The 10,459-nt window shown below is 40.9% G+C and overlaps 1 non-coding gene across 1 annotated transcript; it reads right to left on the bottom strand.

Annotated features, from left to right (window-relative positions):
* Positions 1-10,183: 10,183 nt before the first annotated feature.
* Trnas-cga lies at positions 10,184-10,258 on the bottom strand. The gene has a single exon. It is a non-coding gene; the product is annotated as a tRNA-Ser (tRNA).
* Between the last annotated feature and the right edge of the window lie 201 nt (positions 10,259-10,459).

Genomic DNA, 10,459 nt, shown 5'->3' with positions numbered 1-10,459 from the left:
CTGTTTTGATCTTTTATAAGCTTGTACGTATCTATGAAAGGGTTTTCCTTATGGCAATAATGTCTTCCTGAAATTTAGGACGGTGAGGTAGTTTTTGTTTCCTTATGTGTGATTTGTTGTAGTCAATTCGTTTGCGTACCATTTTTTGCAGGTTGCATTTTTAGACCCAAACTGACATATTCCTCGGTTCACTTGTGGGTTATTCGGTACTTTTTGAATTTCATGATTAATGTTTAATTAGTTGAGCATAGTTCTATCTTTGTGACCTTTACTTCACCATACACCTTATGGTGAATGATGGTGAATGTTATGATGTTCTTGTCACATATGCGTATTTTATGGTGTTTATGGATTTTGGATTGATGTCAACCTGTGGATATTTATGGAAAATTTGTGGTATGGTATTATGGGACCAAACTGCTAAGGTCATCGGTCCCTAAGCTTACACACTACTTAATCTAATTCAAAGTAACTTACGCTAAGAACGACACACACACCCATGCCCGAGGGAGGACTCGAACCTCCGACGGGGGGAGCCGCGCGGACCGTGACAAGTCTCCTAAGCCCACGCGGCTGGATATTTATGAGTATTGAGTTTATGTACTACTGCTGTGACCCACAAGTTTTACTGTGTGGCTTGAGACCCCTGGCGTATTTAGGCTTGGGCCAATACATGTCTTTTTTTTTTTTTTTTATCGTCTAGTATTGAGTAGTATTGTTCGACTCTACGGTTGGTTTGTAGCGTGACGTCATTTAACATCTCTTTTTCTCTCTCACAGTTGTTGCTCTTCCCCTTTTTTGCGCAAGTATGTTGCTTAATTAGTGCACTTGTACTCTGGTGTCTTGTTGGTGTCCCCACGCTAACCTTACTTTTAGTTCGTTCCATCTCCGCGTTACATATCGCGATAAAGCTTGCTTTGTATCACTTCCTGTTTGGATGGGTTCGTCATTTTGTAGATAGGTCGATAGTGTGATACCTTATATTCCCAGGGAAGTGGTATTACGTTGTCAGCTGAGATTTTGGAGGACTCCCTTAGTTAACATGGATTTGGGGTCCTTATTTGTTCCACTCTTGCTTTTTCCACCTATTAATTGATGTAAGAGACATCGAGTCATATCTTTTTATTTTGATTTGGTATTCAACATATGCTCTTGAGGTATTTTATGAGTATTCCTCGCCAAGTTCTCTGCATACCGTTATTCACTTAATATGTAGTTTGCTGTTGGATTTTGCGTCTGGTTGTGTTTTCGATGTGACAACTAATTCTGATATACCACCAGTAGTGATAACACGTAGGCGATAGATATGCACACTATTGTGTACCTTATAGATTATGTCCCGATTTTACTTCGAATGAGGATAGTTCTTCGTATGAACTAGGGTGTTTCTCATCGACAAGAATTGATATAGGGTGTTACAAAAAGGTCTCTGCTAAGTCCGTAGGACAATGGATTTCTTAAGTTCAGCCTAATTGAAAATTTAATCACCATTATTTCAGGCTCAGATCTAAAATATCTTATGTTATCTTAAATTGCAACGCACTGTAATTCGAGTGTGAAGTTCAGAATATCTTCCAGTAGTTGCTTGGTCACTACTTTGTGGGTAAAGTGGAACCACGTGTTGAAGATCCGTAACTCTAACTAAGATCATCAATCTTAAATGCGAATGTGCGTGAGATTATAACATCTCGTCTTGACAATATTTTTCAATATAGCAACTTATCTTTATGTTCAACCCACGTGGGGTGTACTTTGTGAGACCAGTACCACGTGCTTATACAATTGTTTGACCCATCAGGTTAATAGTAAGACGATAGTAACCAGTTCGAGGTTTTTCTTTTGTAAATTGCGTTTCGATGTAAATTATTTTAATTATCAAAATTATTGTGGAGTTACACTCTTTGTGTAAACCAAGTTGACCACGTGAAGCATGTGGTGTAATCACCAAAGTAGCCCTCAGCTATTCTTTTCGGGAAGATTTCACAGAGAGTTAGTATGAATTTAGTATACCAGTATGCGGTAATTTCATGACGGACAGGATTGCGCAACGAACGTAACTTCTTTGGGTGAAAATTGAATCGGTTGGTTGTGGTTAATTTCCTCTTGCATATGTTTCAACGTTCTTCGTGCGTTATTTTATGAAGGCAGTGTTGTATGCAGTCTCCCAATCTTGGCTCCATATTTGATGCGTTCCGTAAAATTACAAACTCACATTTTCACAATCCCAAATAAGGCACCAGTTTAGTTATGAATCAAGTGTAATATGCTGAAATTTTAACGGAACAATGATCAATGTTAAAATAAATGTCCAAATATAAACTGATTTATTTCTTTTTATTTAAATTCTCTATTTATATACAGGGTGTTACAAAAAGGTACGGCCAAACTTTCAGGAAACATTCCTCACACACAAATAAAGAAAAGATGTTATGTGGACATGTGTCCGGAAACGCTTAATTTCCATGTTAGAGCTCATTTTAGTTTCATCAGTATGTACTGTACTTCCTCGATTCACCGCCAGTTGGCCCAATTGAAGGAAGGTAATGGTGACTTCGGTGCTTGTGTTGACATGCGACTCATTGCTCTACAGAACTAGCATCAAGCACATCAGTACGTAGCATCAACAGGTTAGTGTTCATCACGAACGTGGTTTAGCAGTCAGTGCAATGTTTACAAATGCGGAGTTGGCAGATGCCCATTTGATGTATGGATTAGCACGAGGCAATAGCCGTGGCGCGGTACGTTTGTATCGAGACAGATTTCCAGAACGAAGGTGTCCCGACAGGAAGACGTTCGAAGCAATTGATCGGCGTCTTAGGGAGCACGGAACATTCCAGCCTATGACTCGCGACTAGGGAAGACCCAGAACGACGAGGACACCTGCAATGGACGAGGCAATTCTTCGTGCAGTTGACGATAACCCTGACGTCAGCGTCAGAGAAGTTGCTGCTGTACCAGGTAACGTTGACCATGTCACTGTTTGGAGAGTGCTACGGGAGAACCAGTTGTTTCCGTACCGTGTACAGCGTATGCAGGCGCTAACAGCAGCTGATTGGCCTCCACGGGTACACTTATGCGAGTGGTTCATCCAACAATGTGTCAATCCTAATTTCAGTGCAAATGTCCTCTTCACGGATGAGGCTTCATTCCAACGTGATCAAATTGTAAATTTTCACAATCAACATGTGTGGGCTGACGAGAATCCGCACGCAATTGTGCAATCACGTCATCAACACAGATTTTCTGTGAACGTTTGGTCAGGTATTGTTGGTGATGTCTTGATTGGGCCCCACGTTCTTCCACCTACGCTCAATGGAGCACATTATCATGATTTCATACGGGATACTCTACCTGTGCTGCTAGAACATGTGCCTTTACAAGTACGACACAACATGTGGTTCACGCACGATGGAGCTCCTGCACATTTCAGTCGAAGTGTTCGTACGCTTCTCAACAACAAGAGAAGTAATAAAATGAGCTCTAACATGGATATTAAGATGATGTGCCTTTACAAGTACGACACAACATGTAGTTCATGCACGATGGAGCTCCTGCACATTTCAGTCGAAGTGTTCGTACGCTTCTCAACAACAAGAGAAGTAATAAAATGAGCTCTAACATGAATATTAAGCGTTTTGCGGACATATGTCCTCATAACATCTTTTCTTTCTTTGTGTGTGAGGAATGTTTCCTGAAAGTTTGGCCGTACCTTTTGGAACACCCTGTATATAAGCTTTGTTCGGTTGTGCTTCTGATTGTATATTGTCTATTTTTGGTCTTTTTTAATGTCTGGCATGTTCTGTTATAACTCTTAGATGTTAAGAGCTTCAGTGCTAACCATTATGTGTGCATAATCTACTTTGTTGTGCTGCATGTGCGCAGGTACTTGTCTTAACGCTGCTACTTGCTATTTGTAAGTTTTAAGAACTTTTATTACTGCTCTTCACTTTCTGTAAAGTCAGCTGTGGTACACATTGATATACACTACATGTATACTCGTTTTAATAAGCAGGAGCCTAAAAACGACACTGAATTGCCGAAACTGGATGCGAAAATAAAATAAAATAACTCTTAAAATCGCACGGTTGTTTGGCGATTTTCCTTGTTGAAGATTTTCTGTGAGGTTCATGTCAGTTGATTTTGTGGGCCAATCGAGATGTCATAGTGTATTCAGAAAAATCAGTCCATATTCTTCCAGTGCACTTTTGTGCCTGTGTGCACAATGGCCTCTCGCGAAGTGACAGACTCCAAATGTTCATTTCATGCAAGTCCCGTCGCAATATTCTCTCGCTAACAGGGTGGGATGGACCTTCATCCACTTCCTGCAGCAATTCCTGTTGGGTGTGGAAGGGAATTTGGTTCGCAACTCGTGAAACGCATCTCACAAGGGAACATTCCAAAGTGTCAATAAATGGTCTTGATGAAACCTGGCGGGTGTGTAGACGGAACAAATTAATGCAATACGTGCTTTTCTGTTTGTGACCAATTTCACTTTTACGGCGTAAAACACACCCCGATAAATAATTTGGCATATTAGATTTGGAGGGAATATCTTCGAAACGATGATACCGAGTGATCAAAATTGTCAGTATAAATTTGAAAACTGAATAAATCACGGAATAATGTAGATACAGAGGTACAAATTGACACACATGCTTGGAATGACATGAGGTTTTTATTAGAACAAAAAAAAAAATACAAACGTTCAAAAAATGTCCGACAGATGGCGTTTCATCTGATCAGAATAGCAATAATTAGCATAATAAAGTAAGACAAAGCAAAGATGATGTTCTTTACAGGAAATGCTCAATATGTCCACCGTCATTCCTCAACAATAGCTGTAGTCGAGGAATAATGTTGTGAACAGCACTGTAAAGCATGTCCGGAGTTATGGTGAGGCATTGGCGTCGGATGTTGTCTTTCAGCATCCCTAGAGATATCGATCGATCACGATACACTTGCGACTGCAGGTAACCCCAAAGCCAATAATCGCGCGGACTGAGGTCTGGGGACCTGAGAGGCTAAGTATGACGAAAGTGGCAGCTGAGCACACGATCATCACCAAACGACGCGCGCAAGAGATCTTTCACCCGTCTAGCAATATTTTTTTTTGTTCTAATAAAACTTCATGTCATTCCAATCATGTGTGTCAATTTTTACCTCTCTATCTACATTACTCCGTGGTCTATTAAGTTTTCAAATTTATACTGACTTTTTGATCACCCTGTATATAAAAATGTTTCTTATACAAACGTTGATACGTAGGTAACGTTCGGTGAAAACTATATAATCGAATTTTGGAATAATTTGAAATTTTGCAAAATACCCCATCACCATGAATTAATTTTGAAAAATGAGAAGTTTCGTTACGAAGTAAATTAAACAAGCTTTCAACCTACATACATCCAAGTGTAATAAACCTGGTTTCCGAAACACCGTTTTTGAAAAACAATCTGAACACAATGTGCCGTCAGTGAATTTTCGACATACCCAGTTAAAATATCTAAACATTCATTAATACTCTAGTTACTGAATTTACTTATATTTGTTTTATGTTTTAAACTGTTATTCTACGCGTTATATTTACAGCTTTTTCTTTTATTTTACCGTGTCACATATGTATATTTTGTTAACTGAAAATAAGTAACTCATTATTATGATACAAAATCATTACAATAATGGTAGTCTCTAAGTAAATGTTTAAGAATAATGTTTTCTTACACCATATACATGAAATAGACGAAATTTCTTCACATAATATACATGACAGAGAAGACAGTATAAAAGAAAATTCAGCAGGATTTCAAACTGTCGCCGATGACTCTATGAATATCCTGATCTGTATTTGGCGCGTTTGAGAACATTATTAAGCGATGGTGAAAGAGAATTGATTAAGTACTAGTGACAGCACCTTGATTATTATCGTTTCTCAAGTGGATATCGACGTCATAATCATTCAACAGAATTAGATCTGAAAATCTTTTCACAAAGTTCCTCCAGCATCAAAAGCCGTAGAAATTCTACGGCTGCAACTGTGCCAAATTACCGTTCGGGTTGTATTTTACACCTTAAACGTGAAATTGGTCAGAAATAAAAAAAAAATAGGGGTTGCATTTTTTGCCCCCTCTTCACCACCGGCAAGTTTCATCAAGTTCATTTATTGACACTTTGGAATGTTCTCCTGTCAATCAGGATTTTTTTTCAGACGATAATTCGGACGTAGTGTTTCGTGGTCACGTGTCTTACAGCACTGCCTATCGACGCGTTGAACAGTACGCCGCGAAACCCCAACGAATCCAGAAACTTCTCACACTGTGTTGGTCATGGAAATGTTCAAACACGATTTCATCCTTCTGCCACTCTGTAAGTTCCTTACATTTAGCCATTTTTCCGTGCAATGTCCTCGTGAAACATAAATACTGTATCTCATTTATCGCTACTGCTTTATGCTCACGTAGAGGCAGCACATGTGCAGTTGATCTCTGCGCCATGTGTAAAGGCTTAACGATTAATCTGTGCGTGCTTATTTCTTGGAAGTTACGCTGAAGCCATATGAAATACATCAATGTTAAATTTACTACTCGTATTATTATTATTATTATTAATATTTTAAAACAAAATATTTTAATAACAAAATATGGTAAAATTGCACAAGTCTGCCATTTTAAATACCTCGGTGAAACTATACAGTCCTCAGGATTAAACCGAATTGCCAATGAACAAAGAATCACCAAGCTCCAGAAAGCCTACAAGCTAACATGGACGCATTACAACAAGAAGTGCATTTCGACAGACGCAAAATTAAGGCACTATACAACAGTGATTCTTCCAGAAGCAATCTATGCAGCTGAAACAATGGTGATTGATGGTCATTCTAAAATTAAGGAAATAGAAAAGCAGGAAAGAAAAATTCTCAGGAAGATTTACGGTCCAATCAACAAAAATGGCATTTGGATGAAGAGACCACAAAACGAGCTCTACAGAAAGATCAACATAGTAACAGATGAAATCAGAAAGCGCCGAGCCAAATTTTATACACACATCTACAGGATGGAAGACTCCAGAACAGCAAAGAAATTATTCAATATTATAACAAGGAGTAAATGTGGCACGGAATGGCTGAAAGATGTCCAGAGGGATCTACAGCAGATCAACATAAAAAATCTCGAAGATCGCACCTAGTGCCGGCATAAAACCACAAGTGTGAAGTTTGGGGAAAGAACATCGCGTCAGTCTGGTAAAAAATGGACAGAGGAACGGAAGAAGGAGCATTCTGAGAGGATGAGGAGGTTTTGGGAAGCAAGGAAGAAAAACATCCGAAGATGAAATTATGAATTCAAGTTCAATCGCTCTCCTAATGGGGAACAATCGTTATAATAATAATAATAATTTTAAAATATATTATATACAGTAATTTTTTGTTACTATTATTTAACGCATAGGCGTTGTGGCATGCTAAAACTGAAAGTGACCGTCAGCTACCTATATACAGGGTGATATGGATAAACTGGGACAAATTGGATTAAATGATCACCGACAGCATAAGGATCAAAAACGGTCATACGGACACACACTGAAGTGACAAAAGTCATGGAATACACATAATATCGTGTAGGACCTCCTTTAGCTCAGTTTAGTGCAGCAACTCGACATATCATGGACTCAACAAGTCGTTGGAAGTTGCCTGCAACAATTTTGAGACATGCTGCCTCTATAGCCGTCCATAACTGCGAAAGTGTTGCTGGTGCAGCATTTTGTGCACCATCTGACCTGTCGATTATGTCCCATAAATTTTCGATGGGATTAATATCAGACCATTTGGGTGGCCAGGTCATTCCTCGAATTGTCCAGAATGTTCCTCAAACAAATGATGAACAATTATGCCCTGGTGACATGGAGCATTGTCTTCCATAAAAAATTCATCGTCGTTTGGGAACATGAAGAACATGAATGGTAGCAAACACAACCATTTCCAGTCAATGATCGGTTAAGTTGGACAGAGGACCATTCAGCCCACTCCATTATGGAGCTGACAGCAGCTTGCACAGTGCCTTGTTAACAACTTGGGCCCATGGCTTCGTGGGGTCTGCGCCACACTCGAACCCGACCATCAGCTCTTACCAACTGAAACTGGGACTCATCTGACCAGGCCACGGATTTCCAATCGTTCAGGTCCAGAAGATGCACTGCAAGCAGTGTTAAGCTGCTAGCAAAGGCACTCGCGTCGGTCGTCTGCTGCCATAGCCCGTTAACGCCAAATTTCACCGCACTGTCCTAATGAATATGTTCATCGTAAGTCCGACATTGATTCCTGCAGTTATCTCACGCAGAGTTGTTTGTCTGTTAGCACCGACAATTCTATGCAAACGTCGCTCTCACGGTTGTTAAGTGAAGGCTGTCGGCCATTACATTGTCCGTGGTGAGAGATAGTGCCTGAAATGTGGTATTCTCGGGACACTCTTGACACTGTGGATTTCGGAATACTGAATTCCCTAACGTTTTCCGAGATGGTATGTCCCATGCTTCTGGCTTCAACTACTATTCCGCGTTCAAAATCTGTTGATTCCCGCCGTGCGGCCATAACCACGTGGGAAATCTTTTCCAGTGAATCACGTGAGTACAGGTGACAGCTCCACCATCGCACTGCCCTTCTATACCTCATGTACGCGGTACTATCGTCAACTGTATGTGTGCATACCACTATTCCATGACTTTCCACTTCGGTATATATCCGCAAATGCGTTTCAAGGGAGGTACACCCACTTGAAGGTGGAGATATTTTTCGCCAGCAGAGGGCTTGTAGCCCGCCAGCGTGGGGTTAACCCAGATAACAACGTGGAACATTGTCCACGACTGCTGTCACCATCAGTTTCGCTTATAATGTGTGCGGGCTTTGTTTGCATCGTTTGCTGCAGTTTTTTGCCCGTTTACTAGCTACATCTCCATCTTCATCAACATGATTACTCTGCACTCTGAAATTCACAATTAAATGCCTGGCAGGGGGTTCATCGAACCACATTCAAGTGTTGTGACTTGGCAAGACAGCCAAGCCACTACGAGGTGAAGCCGAAAGGCACGCGTTTAAGCTCACGCAGGCTGGCGTGAGGTCTGGAACAGTTAAAGGGGTTATTCTAGCAAGAAAAGTACGTAGCTGCTGGAATACTTAACTTTAATCCATAATTGGTGAACATCGGTCTGACGGTACGTGCATCACAAGATTAATAGCAAATGATAATGGCGCCTTGCTAGGTCGTAGCAAATGACGTAGCTGAAGGCTATACTAACTATCGTCTCGGCAAATGAGAGCGTAATTTGTCAGTGAACCATCGTTAGCAAAGTCGGCTGTACAACTGGGGCGAGTGCTAGGACGTCTCTCTAGACCTGCCGTGTGGCGGCGCTCGGTCTGCAATCACTGACAGTGGCGACACGCGGGTCCGACGTATACTAACGGACCGCGGCCGATTTAAAGGCTACCACCTAGCAAGTGTGGTGTCTGGCGGTGACACCACATCAAGCTTTCGAAGAGCGCGCTGAAACAACGAGCTCTGATTACTTTTATTTTATTATGGCGATCATTTCTCCTTACTTAGGTGGGCGTCAAAAAAATATTCTCGCATTCGGAGGAAAAAGTAGGTAGTTAAAATTTCATGAGGAGATACTGCCGCAACGAATAGGACCTTTGGTTTAATTATTGCCAGCCCAATTCGCGTATCATATCACGTGCGTTGTCTTCTCTATTTCACGATAATACGAAACGAGCTGCCTTTCTTTGATCTTTTTCGATTTGCTCCGTAAATCTTGTCTGATGCGGATCTCATACCGCGCAGCAATACTCCAAAAGATGACAGGCAGACATAGTGTATATAGTTTCTGTAGTAGACCTGTTGCATTTTCCCAGTGCTCTGCCAATGCAGACTTCGGTTTTCTTTCCTTTCAACATCATGTATGTGATCGTCCCAATTTATATTATGCGTTATTGTAATCCCTAACTATTTTGTTGAATTTACAGCATTTAAATTTGTATTATTTTTTGTGTAACCGAAATTTAGCGGATTCCTTTCAGTAATCATGTGGATGACTTAACACTTTACATTACTTAGACACAATTACCACTTTTCGCACCGTACAGATAGCTCGTCTAAACAGTTTTACAGTTTGAAACTTGCTGGCAGATTAAAACTGTGTGCCCGACCGAGACTCGAACTCGGGACCTTTGCCTTTCGCGGGCAAGTGCTCTACCAACTGAGCCACCGAAGCACGTAAAGCTGTGAGTACCGGGCGTGAGTCGTGCTTCGGTAGCTCAGTTGATAGAGCACTTGCCCGCGAAAGGTAAAGGTCCCGAGTTCGAGTCTCGGTCGGGCACACAGTTTTAATCTGCCAGGAAGTTTCATATCAGCGCACACTCCACTGCAGAATGAAAATCTCATTCTGGAAACATCCCCCAGGCTGTGGCTAAGCC

This window comes from Schistocerca piceifrons, chromosome 1, assembly GCF_021461385.2.
Source record: "Schistocerca piceifrons isolate TAMUIC-IGC-003096 chromosome 1, iqSchPice1.1, whole genome shotgun sequence".
In the NCBI taxonomy this organism is placed as follows: Eukaryota; Metazoa; Arthropoda; class Insecta; order Orthoptera; family Acrididae; genus Schistocerca; species Schistocerca piceifrons.
Note: the sequence above shows the minus strand (reverse complement) of the source record. Positions and strands in the feature narration are given on the sequence as shown.